The following is a 13,665-nucleotide window of genomic DNA, read 5'->3' as shown; positions in this document are numbered from 1 at the left end:
AGTAAGTAAATGGACAGAATATACATAGCTATTTCAAAGAAGATAAAATACAAATGTCTAATAAACATATGAAAAGCCACTTAGTAATCAGGGATGCAAATTAAAGTATCAAGATACAATTTTACACTCATCATCAGATGGGTAAAACAATTAAAGGTATAATAATATGAAGTATTTATGAATATATAGAGAACTGGGAGTCTTAAGTACTATTAATCACATATAAATCATAAGTTTGGAAAGCAACTGGCAATTTTTAACAGTGTTGAAAATATGCATCTCTGTATACTCAGATTCCACTTCTTGTATATGAACTTGAAAAACTATTAACTTGTGTACAGGGAGTGCATAGCAATATTCTTTCCTGATTTCTCAGTATTCCATGAGGGCTCAAACATTGAGGTTCTAAAATACTACAAAGGTTTTGATAGAATAAAGATAATTGCCACTTATATTTGAACTTATAACCCCAAGGAAGGGCATAGATCCATTGCCAGTCTATGGTGTGTTAAAATTTATGGTGTATATATCTTAAAAATGTTTTGAGCTACTGTTATTGGCTTTGAAGAGCAGGAGTTTATGATGCTATTCTCAATCGAATTCCAGGCAAATTTTACTTAATTTTAATAAAATAAACACTCTCTAAAATATTTGATCATTAGAACAGAGCATATTACCTTGTCAACTAGTGAGACTTGTTACTGGTAGCATTCATAGAGATTGCAGGAAACACAATGGACATTATTTCTCTGCATTAATTGATTGCAAATAGCAGAAACTTTTATTAATATTAATTTAAAAAAGTAAACATTTTGTTATGTGATACTAAAGAGTCCAGAGATAGCCATCTTATAAGATTGATAAGGTGGATGGACAATGATGGGTAGCATATCTCCACATCCCTTAGACTTTTCTTCTGCTTGTCACTATTGTTACAAGACGGTGCTATTACCTAAAGGTATTCAATCAAGATTTCTGGAAGGAATAGGATAAAAGGATGCAATATCAGTTGATTTTTTTCTCTTTTTAAAATGTATTTTTATATTGAGGTAAATTAGTTAATAACATATAAATTTCAGGTGTATAACTTAATTCAATATTTGTATCCTCTATTGTATGCTCACCACGACAAGTTCTAATTTCCATCTATTACCATATATTCAACCGCTTTTATCTATTTCTCTCCCCACCCACGCACCCACTTTCCCCTCAAGTAATCACCATATTGTTGTCCATATTAATAAACTTGCTATTTTTTATTTTTTGTTAATTGACTTGTTACTTTTTTGTTTTGTATTCCACATAAGAAAGAAACAGAATGCACATTCTTTTCAATACATGGAACATTCTCAAGGATAATCCATATGTTGGGAAACAAGAATCTCAATAAATTTAAGAAGATCAAAATCATATCAAGCATATTTTCTGACCGCAGTGGTATAGAAACTAGAAATCAACTACAAGAAGAAAGCTGTAAAAAAAATGTGGAGATTAAAAAACATTCTACTGAACAATTATTGGGTCAGTGAAGAAAGAAAGAAGAAAAAATAAAAAGAGACAGACAAAATGTAAATAAAGCATACCCAAATCTTTGGAATATAGTAAAAGGAGTTCTAAAAAGGAAGTTCATAATAATACAGGCCTCCCTCATGAAACAAACCAACAAAAATCTCAAATAATCTAACATTACACTTTAAAGAACTAGAAAAGGATAAACAAACAAAGCCCCAAATCAATAGAAGGAAAACAATATATAAAAATTAGAGTGGAAATTAATGAAATAGAGAAATGAAATGAAGAGCTAGTTAGTTCTTTGAAAAGATGAATAAAACTGGCAAACCTTTAGCTAGACAAACTAAGGGAGAAAGACAAAAGACTCTAATAAATAAAACCAGAAATGAAAGAGGAGAAAGCACAACAGATACCACAGAAGTACAAACGATCATACAAGAATACTATGAAAGGCTATATACCATCAAATTGGACAACCTAAAAGAAATGAACAGATTCTCAGAATTATACAATCTTCTCAGGCTTACTGAAGAAGAATTTAAAAAGTTGAAAGATCAATCACTAGAAAGGAAATTGAAACAGTAATTAAAAACCTCCCCCAAAACAAAAGTCCAGGACCAGATGACTTCAGTGGTGCATTCTACCAAACATTCAAAGATTTAATATCTATCCTGTCAAACTCTTCCAAAAAAATTGAAGACGAGGCAATGCTTCCTAACTCATTTTTCAAGGCCAACATTACCCTGATACCAAAACCAGGCACGAACAACACACACAAAAAATTACAGACCAATACCTCTGATGAATATAGATGAAAAAATTCTCACCAAAATACTAACAAATTGAATACAACAATGCATTAAAAAGGATCATACACCATGATCACATGGGATTTATTCCAGGGATGCAGCAATGGTTCAACATCCATAAATCTGTCAGCATTATACACCACATTAACAAAATAAAGGATTAAAATTATATAATCATCTCAATAGAAATAGAAAAAGCATTTGACAAAAAAACAACATCCATTTATGATAAAGAAAATAAAAAAATTCTCAATAAAATGAGTATAGAAGGCAAGTTCCTCAACATAATAAAGGCCAGATATGGTAAACCCACGACTAACATCATAATCAACCTTTAAAAACTTCATAATCAACTTGAAAAACTGAAATTTTTTTCTCTAAGGAACAAGTCAAAGATGTCTACTCTTGCCATCCTTATTCAACACAATGCTGGAATTCCTAGCCAGAGCAATTAAGCAAGACAAAAAATAAAAGGCATCCAAATTGGAAAGAAAGAAATAAAACTGTCACTACTTGCAGATGACATGGTCTTATATATAAAAAAAACCCTGCAGACTACACACACACACACACACACACACACACCCCTACACACACTACTGGAAATTAATAAATGAATACAGTAAAGTTACAGAATCATTTATCTTTTTATCAGGAAACCAAAAGTTTTTCTAGAAACCTCATCCAGTTAATTTTTGCAGATATCTCATTGGTACTAACTGGATTACAAGTCTGGTCAAAAGGAACCATACTATGACAACTAGATAAAACCAATCACAACCATCCTTTGGGAAAATCCTTGAGATTGAAGGACCTCCAGTATAAACGGAACAAAGAAGAGTTTTCATAGAAAACGGGAAGAATGAATAGTGTGAAACACACATCGTTTTCTCAGTGCCCCCACTTTTGCACTTAATACAATAGTGATTCACCTGCTTAACTCTTTATGATAGACATTTAAAAATTTGTTAAAACAAAAACTGTAAATAAAGTTTTTATGGACCTAGTATCCTAGAATATAGAACTGTGCCTTCCACCACACCAATCATCAGGGATTATATACATATATACATATATGTGTATATATATACATATATATTTAATTATGAATGCATTAATGTTAAAGAAATAATTTATACATCAACATGTTCAAAAAAGTGGTTTCTATGTTTTCTAAAAAAATCTATTTTTTTTAAGATTGTAAATAAAAGTCTGATAAAAATATCATGTTTGTGTATTTTAATATTTATAACTTCCAGTCAAAAAAAACAAAAACAAAAACAAAAAAGCCCTAAGGCAAATATTTACAAACAATGAATGAATTTTAGGAAATTTTGAAAACACTGAGTTTGATAATCAGGCCATTACTTAAATGATTGCATATTTGATTTCATATCTTCTTTGTAAACAACAAAAAAAGGTTGCATATCACTTGTATTCTTTGGAAGAATAGATACTAGTAACTTATGTATAGAGCATGTGTCTTTATTAAGAAAACAGTATGTTAATATTGATGAAAGTTATTAATAAATAAGGACCATCTTTTGTGCTTAATAGGCAACATTTTGCATAATAAATCAATCAAGAATAGAAATTTTATAACTGGAGACAGACTTAATTATTATCAAATGATTGTTCAAAAAAGACAAAATTAGAATGATAGTAAAGATACACAGAAGCTATCATGAAAACTAGGGGGAAAATGAGACCACTAAAATGTGTTTTCTAAGGTTAAGTTTTTTGAAAATTACTGCTAATTCACAAGTCTGCTTTCTATGCCCAAGATATCTTTGGATAACTATAGAAATAGGACCTTAATATTAAAAATAAACATTTCATTAAGCTAGATATTCCTTTGAATCATTTGATTTGTTCTTGTCTGCAACTTTTCTGACCATTGCAGATTAAATATGAAATAGTGATTTTCTATTAAAAACAATTTTCTTAGAACAACAACAAAATTCTCTTTTTTAAAAATTTCTCTTTCAGCAGTAAGAAAAGATGATATAGGAACATTTGTGACAACATGGATGGATCTTGAGAGTATGATGCTAAGCGAAATAAGTCAGACAGAAAAAGCAGAGAACCCTATGATTTCACTGATATGTGGTTTATAAACCAAAAACAACAAAAGAACAAGACAAATAAATGAGACACAAAAACTCATAGACACAGACAATAGTTTAGTGGTTACCAGAGGGTAAGGGGGTGGGGGGTGGGAGATGAGGGTAAAGGGGATCAAATATATGGTGATGGAAGGAGAACTGACTCTGGGTGGTGAACATACAATGGGATTTATAGATGATTTAATACAGAATTGTACACCTGAAATCTATGTAATTTCACTAACAATTGTCACCCCAATAGATTTTTTTTTAAAAAATTCTCACCGAGTTTTGTTTATATATCATATAGATCCCATCAAATGCACAGTGAATTCTGTTCTTCCTTGAAAAAAAAAAAAAGGGAAAAATTAATCAGAAGAGAGACAAAGGTAAGGAATGATCTGACCCTTGACTTTCAGGATTTATGAGCTCTATAATATCAGAAACTGTTTTGTTTACTAAACACTTTCTAGTCTTCCCTTCCTCTAATATTATCCTCATCAACTCCATCAAACATGATTTTTTTTCCTACAAACCTTAATGCCATATAGCACCCTAAAGAATATAGTGTAGAACCATTTATCCCCAAAGTGCACTTCATTGCCCACATTATTTGTATACTTTCCCCAGTCACTTCTAATTAAAATGAATTCTTAACACGGGCATTTGACATTATCTCAATGTGAAATATGAATGAAATGATCTTTATAAAAACTTCACCATCTAATTAATAACACTGTGGTTACTATGCAAATGACACTTCAAGATAAGTCACCTAGTTTTCTAATACATACAGTGATTTTCAAAGAGTGACTTCTAGCATAGCATAACCTGAAACTTGTCAAAAATGCAAATTCTCGCGTTACCTCTCCCAGACCTACTTACTGACTTAGAACCTCTGGGAGTAGGGCCCAGGATTTTATGTTTTAATAAGCCCTCCAGATGATTCTGATACAAATTGCAGTACCTGAAATTCTGTATGTATAGAAATTCTGGAACCTTCCCAATATTCATGATATCACATAGGGAAATAACCTTGTTTTATTATATAGAATTTTTCTTTTTATCTTGCAGGATCAATTACAGTTTTTAACCGCAGAAGAAATTTATTCTCAGCCTTGTTATTTTGGAGTGAACTAAAACAGGAACTTCAACATCAGGTGACAAAGGAAACATTTTTTTTGTTTGTTTGTTTTTCCAAACAGCTGTGATAGTAAATTACAGAGAGGGAGACATTTTGATGGTTGATAAAATGTGTAAATTTTTGCTAAGAGGTATCTTGGATGAAATGGGAATTTTTCCATCATGGATTTTTAATTCAGTGTCCACCCATTTCTATCTAACTTGTTGCCTTTGAATGTAGGAGATAAAAGCATTGCATGGGAGCCCATGTTGATAATGGCTATTGCCCTTTGGTAATTGACTGATGCACTTAACTTTTAAAATTCTCTAATCTACTTGAAAATATTCCTTCACAGAGGTTGAATCTAGATACAGTGTTTTGTTTAGTTTTGGACTATGCTACTACTTTTTTTCAGAAAAGTAAAACAGCTTACTCTAGCCAAGTATTTTTAAAAAATATCGGTATTTATAATCTAATCTGATTTGAGACTTGCTAATGATGAAAGTCCACACTGTGACAATGAGTAAAAAACAGATAGGGTTTCAAATGTTCTTAAGACTTACTATAAGATAGTCAATGTAAAACATATGTTTTCCATTGGTGCTTTAAAGACTATCTTTAAATGTTTAAATGGTAGAAAGGAAGAGTGAGATAGGGAAGGAAGAGAGGGAAAGGTGAGAAAAATAAAGGAGATTGTGTTAACATAATTAAACTTATAATTAGGGTACTTGAATATATTATCAAATGGAGAATATAAATTATATAAATCAATTCATTTATCAAGAAAAGTGTCCTAAAGCTACAGTAAAAGAGTGTTGTAATAAACATGTCAATACCATGTGGATTTTTGATATCCTGTAGGACTTGAAATAACAAATTAAGGGCTCACAATACATGCATTGTCAGAAGCAGAATGTCTTTTTTAGTGAATAATTTTTCATCAAATGTTCTAAATTTGTCTAAAATAGAAATGGCATTGACTGTTGTCACTGGAAAGCATTTCACTAAAGGAAAAAGGAAAAACTGGAAAAAAAAAAGTTAAACTATTCTCAGAGAAAACAAATTAACTTTTATACAACAAATGCATTAATAAGATGTTATAGTTATTAAAATACTCTTTAAAAGATCACTTGTTTAGTTTCCTAACTTATAAATAGACTTTTTGTGTGCATTGACTATTAAAAAAACAAAAAACAATTATTTCAAACTTCAGAAAAATGGATAATACCTTAAATAATTATAGCAAAAAGTGTATAGGAAGTATAACATGCCCATACAATCCGGAACAATCCTTTGAACAAAGGAGCATTCCAGTAATTATCTGTTGAACAGAAATTACAAAAAATAAAAATAAATAAAAGTAACAACGATGAATTTTTAAAATACATTTATATAAATAAAATATCACTAAATATGTTTTATAATGTCTTTCCTTATAAAGAACACATCTAAAAAGGTAAAAAATGTAAGAAACGGAGATCACAACCTGCTAGCACCAAATAGAGCCTAGTTGTGTGTGTGTGTGTGTGTGTGTGTGTGTGTGAAAATTTTGTTTAGGTCATCTCAAAGAGTTCACCAACATTTATTCCCTAGCAAGAATCATATATAGAGGGTGCCAAAAAATGTGGTATACACATTTTAAGAAAGAAAAAAAACTGTATTAAAATTGCCATACTCAATATATATCAATAATGAAAGATGAATACAAATCACGTATATACATTTTTTGTCACCCCTGGTATAGCCCCAGGGCTTGTAAGGATAAATTTAAAAAAAATAAATAAAATCCCTGGTACAAAAAGGAAAAGAGACTCCTTTCTGTGCTTCTTTTCTTTTAAAGCATTTCATTAAAAAGAAAAAAAAGAAAGAAAGAAAAAATATTTTTCTAAAATTGGTAACTTTTTCCTCCCTTGGAGATGCTCAAAATATTTTTGAAATCTAAATAAGGCTCTCGTGAGCTTAGCAAATGAAAGTCTTTCTCAAAGACTTGGGAGACATCTCCTTGAAATGTAATCATCCCCTATCTTTCAATTTCTAGGGAAGTGTAGGTTCCTAATTTCAGTGAACTCCTCATTCCAAAATTACTATCTGCCTACTACTAACTCATATATATATATGAGTTTATTTTTTCTTTGAAGAAAACTAATTAACTAAGACAAATGGTCATCCTGTTTCCAGGTGAATTTAGTATGAACTATATGTGACAAATGGTGTTGTTAGTTCCTCTCGCTTGAGTACTAATGATTATTTGTCTTGAAAAAAATATGCAATAGGTTATAGTTGCTTGATTATATAAAAGGGTGAGAATTCATTCTCTCTTGACAATCTCTTAGCAAATTGCCTGTGATGTGCATGGTATTTGACTATTTACTCAATAATAAAACTGTTTTATTTCCTATGTGGAACATTTTTCTGAGTTGGGAGGAAATTTTGTTTTTAATTATATTTTCCCAATAGTGTGTAACAGAGGGCTTGACACACAACCTGTTAATTAGTTGAAGATATTTAAAAATACAAACAAAGCAAGTGGCCAACTACTATATATATATTCTCCTACACAATAATTGTATTTGCATGATTTTCTGTATTAACTTTTCATCATTTCATTCAATATCAAATTCAATTAAATCTCAAGGATAAAAAAACAAAACAGTGACCAATCGGAGAACTTCTTTTCAGGGTAGGGTGCTTAGAGAAAATAAAAAGTGATGAAATGTAGGAGAAGAAAAGTTTTCCCTTCTTCCCTTCTAGGTTCCTGTGGTTGGTCTGATAATTAAATAGACAAGGACAAAATAACAGGAGAAAAACAAGAAATTTAATTTTATTCGTGCAGGAAACCCATAGATATCAGGCTCCAAAAAGTAACATAGCAAACAGCTTTTATAACTTTTAGACAGAGAAACAATAAATTTGTGAATTGACAAAACAAAGAAGTTTGGCGTTGGAATAGTAAATTAGTTGAGAAGTAATAAGGTTTGTTGCTTTCTTGGCCCCAAATTTCGTATCTCTGGTGACAAGGATGTCTTCTGCCCTCCTGGTACAGGTAGGCTAACTTTCATAAGGAAAATTTATTTCCTACTTTCATAAGGAAAATTTATTTCCTTCTTTCAGGGTGTCTTTCTTGCACTTGTTTCTTAAGTAACTTTAATTCAAAATAATCAATATGCCAAAGTGGCATATTCTGTTCCCTTCAGAAACAAAAGTGCCATTTAGATTATGAAACATTGAGGAAATCCCTAAAGGGTAATGGAAAAATTGGAAAATAAAGCAGCAATGGTTTAAAACCATTAGGTACAACAGACCATTCATGGTACTGGAATTTTTAAAACTTACTCTGGAAGAAAGGAACTCATAAATGTAAAATAAGGGCTTATGCCCTTATTTTACCCAAAGGATAATGAAATAATAAAATAAATAGTGCAAGTAAAAATAGGACAAAATGACTAAGTTGAGCAGGATCTTTCTGAGGACACTGAACTTTTGTAAAAAATGTGAATACATGTAGAGGGTTGCATAGCTGAACAGAATTATATATATCATATGGGTTTATAATTATTCAGATTAAATCAATAAAAATTGGCATTCAGCTGTTTATCATAAATTATTACACATTTATATATTTTCTTATACTTATTTAATATATTGATTCAAGGCATAGGAAAATCTATCTGAAAGAATATAAAATATGAAAAATATACTTCGTTATAACAATGTTTTCTTGAATATCTACAGAAGGTGAGGTGCTACAGAAGAAAGACAATATAATCTCTACCTTCAAATATAATGATCTACATAAAATAGACAATAATCAACTAGATACTCAATCAGAATATATTAAATAATTACAAAATAAAGCTATTGTGAACACTCGCCATCAGGGTGTAATTTTGGAAATTTTTAATGAGAGCACAGCTAAAGACTTAATTTAGCATTAGCTTCCAATGACAAAAGCATAGTCACTAACAAGAACAATAGTCAAGCAAAAAATAAATAAATAAATAATATATATATATATATATATATATATATATATATATATGTGTGTGTGTGTATATATATATATATATATATATATATATATATAAATGAATCATAACTTTGAGCAACTCTACTCCCCTGTGAAATCTTCAATGAGTTAGGAAACTTACAGTAGATTGTTAAATTATGATAACAAATAGATGATTAATAAGCCAATTAATCCTAACAAAAATATTTTTCTTTGTTAAAATTTTTTATCTGTGATTCCATCTTTTAACAATGTCATAAATTAATATTAATGTGTCATAAATTAATATTAATAACTAGAAGATTAAACCATGTATTAAAGAATCTCAACTGTTTTCTACAGAAAAGCATGTGCAATGTAGCAGAAGCAAGCATTCAAGGAGCAGGTACGTAATGCTGAGGGGAGTGAGGGGCAGCTTTGAGAATGATTATGAAAGGAGAGAATATAAATTTTGTAAACAATTCAAAATATATGGAGTTTTCTACTTTACTAAGCCTGTCCTGATATCCATATTTCCTAGGGTAAAATGGGCTTTGAGCTGCCATCATATTATGTTACCTACAATGTTCTATTGCATTTCATTGACCCATTTGCTCTTCCCTTCACTAAGCTGTGTTCTGTTTGGCTTCATTTCTGAGTTAATTCCTTAAACAATGAAGGAATAATAATTAATATTTTACCAGATTTTTGGAAATTACATTTGATGTTACAGCTGTTGATTAATATCTTATGGGATATTACTGGTTTTCAAACAATTTATTTCTGTCTGGTATCCCTGAAGTATTTAATTGATTGTCCTCAAACTGCCCCTCTCACCTCTACACTGTGTGGTGAACATGGTCGACATGTGCCATAAAATGTTATTGCAAACATTTCTACAGACTGTACAGATCACTGTTCTTACACTGTTCTTTCCAATAACCAGAATATTTACTCCAAGGGACAGGAATGTTTTCAGCAAATGATGAAGGAGTAGAAATGGGCACTAGCTACTGTCACATCACAAAAAGAACAACTGAGGAAGTTAAAATATTTGGTGACAAAAAGAGATTTGACTTTGAGTGGTAAAAACACAAAGCAGTATACAAGTGATGTATTATAGGGTTGTACATTTGAGACCCATATAATTTTATTAACCAATGTCACCACAATAAATTTAACAAAAATAACCTGAGCTTTATATGTTTTTTTTCTTTTCTCAGAATTCAGACTTTTATGAAATTTTACTCTTTGCAGAAAATTCATGAATCTTGTCAGTCACTGTAAAGAGTCCAGTCTACTTTTTCTTTTGCTCACCTCATCATTTTCTTTCTTAAATTCAACTGTTTGGGGAAAGACCTATGACAGACATCAGAAATTTCCAAAGTGGAATAAATCAAAATCCAAGTCATATGGATATATATTTTTTAATCAAGAACTCGTAATAACATTTCTGAAAAAGCAAATTAAGAGATAACTTTGTTTCTTAGCTCAAATAAATGATTTCTTCCAAGTTTGTTTTATACATGGATCAAAGCCTATCAATTAATTATTTTTGCTAAAAGAGTTGGTGCGGATTTACTCTGAAGACCAACGTTGTGTTTTTCCCCTCTAACAACAGCAACAACAACAACAACAACAACAACAAAACACTACTACTACTACTACTACTACGCTACTACTACTACTATTACTACTACTACTAATAATAATAATCCTAGTTTTAGGAATCCCTAGGTGAAAATCAAGGCTTCTTTATTTTCTACTTGTTTGTACTCTATAATTAATCTTCCTGAAGCTCAATTACGCAATCAAAAATGTGGAAATATTATATAAACTTCCTGGAATTGTAAGGGAAATTGTAAGGGAATAAACAGTAAGCACAAAACAGACACACAGTAGCTGCTCTCTGAATATTAGTTCTTCAATCTGATACTATCTGAAACTTTCTGGAGAGTGTGATTTTAATTCATACACTGTGTCATTTGTAAATCACAAATACAGTTTGTCACTTTGACTGGCTTCTATAGAATACATATTCAAAAGAGGTAACCTTACAGTAGTGGTGTATAATGGTGGTACAAAAGCATCATTGTGATTGTTTATTGTTGCTTTCAGAATGTTAGCAAAAAAGGTAAATAGATCTTTATTATGTTGCAGCAATTATAAAAGAGTAAAACAAGGAAATACACAAACAGCAAACAAACTATCATATTGTTCACATTCCAAAAGATTTTCATACATTTTGGGGGATTTTTCTAGAAGGTTTTTGTGTAATTATAATTTTAATAGTAACGACTATAAAAGAAACTCTTATTAAAGTAATGTTGAATTAAAACTGGTTCAAATCCAGTCCAGTATTATACTGCATTTTTGCCTCTATGAAATTATTTAACTGAAAATATAAATTAAAATATCGATTTCCACAATAATCTCTATCCATATATTTCAAATGTGTCTTGTTTGTGCACTCTACATAATTCAGTGAAAGGGGGATTTTTCTGGATCAGGTCGTTTTTAATCTCTAATCTACATGAGACCCAGAGAGTCTCTAACTACTCTACAATAGCGTTCTTAAAGAAAGGTAACAAGGGTTTAGGAGTGTATTTATTTATCAGTTACACACAATACTATGAAACTAATCTCCCAATATGTGAGATTAAAGGGAATGTTTCAGTGTGATTCTCCCCTTTAAAGTATTTTAATCCAAAAATTATAGAGCAATTATGTTGTACATCACTCATCACAGTCCTACTACTACTGCCCCCCCAACCCCCTCGTCTAAATGGGCTAACCACCTACGACATCCCCACAATCTCATAACATTCTTTCATTGGACGCAGAATTTGACTTGAACCACTGGGTATGGATTACGGATATGGAGCAGAAGGAATCCTTAGCACTTATCGGCTTGATTTCTATATCTACGACATTTAGTCAAGATTTGTGTCAGTGTCAAGAAAATAATCCTGTGCCGCTGAAGTCTGAGCCTTCTTCCTTCTGTATATCAAGACAGACACTGATACTTCAAATTGTTTTTTTTTGTTTCCTTGTGTATCTATTTCCTCATGTTATCCCTGTATCTTTTAAAATAAGCACCTATTTTTAAATGAGTACTCAGTGTACTTTTGACATAATTGAGCACCAATCTGATGAGAAGCATTCGATGTGCTGGTTAATGATATGATCACATGGGGTTGTTTAAAATTGTGTGAGAACAGCCTCGAAATGCAGATTTTAGTACTCTATGTTCCTTTCCATTTCTTTTTGGACTTTCTTTTATACATAGAACTGTTTATTGTCCATTATAACAAATGTGTTAAAATATTTATTAAACTTCGCTGATGTAGTCCCTTTTTTACTTAATTTTTCCTTTTCTTTGAAAAGATGAATTCAAATGGACTGGAAATACAAAAAAAAAAAGAAAGAAAGAAAGAAAAACAGTGAAACAATATGTTTTATTTTTTCTTTCTTTTCTTTTCTTTTTCTTTCTTTTTTTTTTTTTTTTTTTTGGGCTTAAGTAAAAATGATGCACAATTACTCACAACTGATTATCAGTCCTGGATGGTAGATTAATTTTATTATTTTCTGTACCTTTCTGTATTTTTCAAAATTGAAAAAAAACTAGTAGTTACAGATCTTGCCTTTTTAGTTAAATTTTAGGATGACTGATGCTGTGTTCTTTAGTTTTGTTGTCGTTGTTGTTATTTTAAAAGGTATTTTTAAGACCAACACATGTCATACTTTGTTTCTTTTGATTTTTCCAGAGATTGATATGTTTCTTATAATAACAATTGGGAAAAATAATCTTTCAGTATGTGTATAGTTCGCTATACACATACTGAAAGATTAGTTTAAAATTATATGTATATATATATATATAAAATGTTGTATATATATATAAATTATATGTATAAATTAACATAACTTTGTTAATGTATATGATATATATATATATATATAATTTTTAAAAATAAACTCTGAAATATCTCATTCATATAATTGTATGTAATAAAATAAATATACTTGAAAGTGCTTAAATTGCAGTCAATAGACCCAGGATCTAGGCACAGGGCTGTATAATTTTGCCTCTACGTACTTAGCCAAGTTTTTCAAGAGCTTCAGTTGGTC

At 30.5% G+C, this 13,665-nt stretch overlaps 1 long non-coding RNA gene across 1 annotated transcript in view; it reads left to right on the top strand.

Moving 5' to 3' along the window:
- Positions 1-12,955, top strand: part of LOC308509341 — a 59,744-nt gene extending 46,789 nt beyond the window's left edge. The window contains exons 6-8 of the long non-coding RNA XR_013995183.1: positions 4,737-4,815; positions 5,501-5,586; positions 9,898-12,955. This is a non-coding gene — a long non-coding RNA (uncharacterized lncRNA). The remainder of the gene's footprint in view (positions 1-4,736; positions 4,816-5,500; positions 5,587-9,897) is intronic.
- Positions 12,956-13,665: the final 710 nt, after the last annotated feature.

This window comes from Rhinolophus hipposideros (genome assembly GCF_964194185.1).
Source record: "Rhinolophus hipposideros genome assembly, chromosome: 2".
NCBI classification, from domain to species: Eukaryota; Metazoa; Chordata; class Mammalia; order Chiroptera; family Rhinolophidae; genus Rhinolophus; species Rhinolophus hipposideros.
The sequence above is the reverse complement of the archived record's forward strand: the minus strand, read 5'-3'. Positions and strand labels throughout refer to the sequence as shown.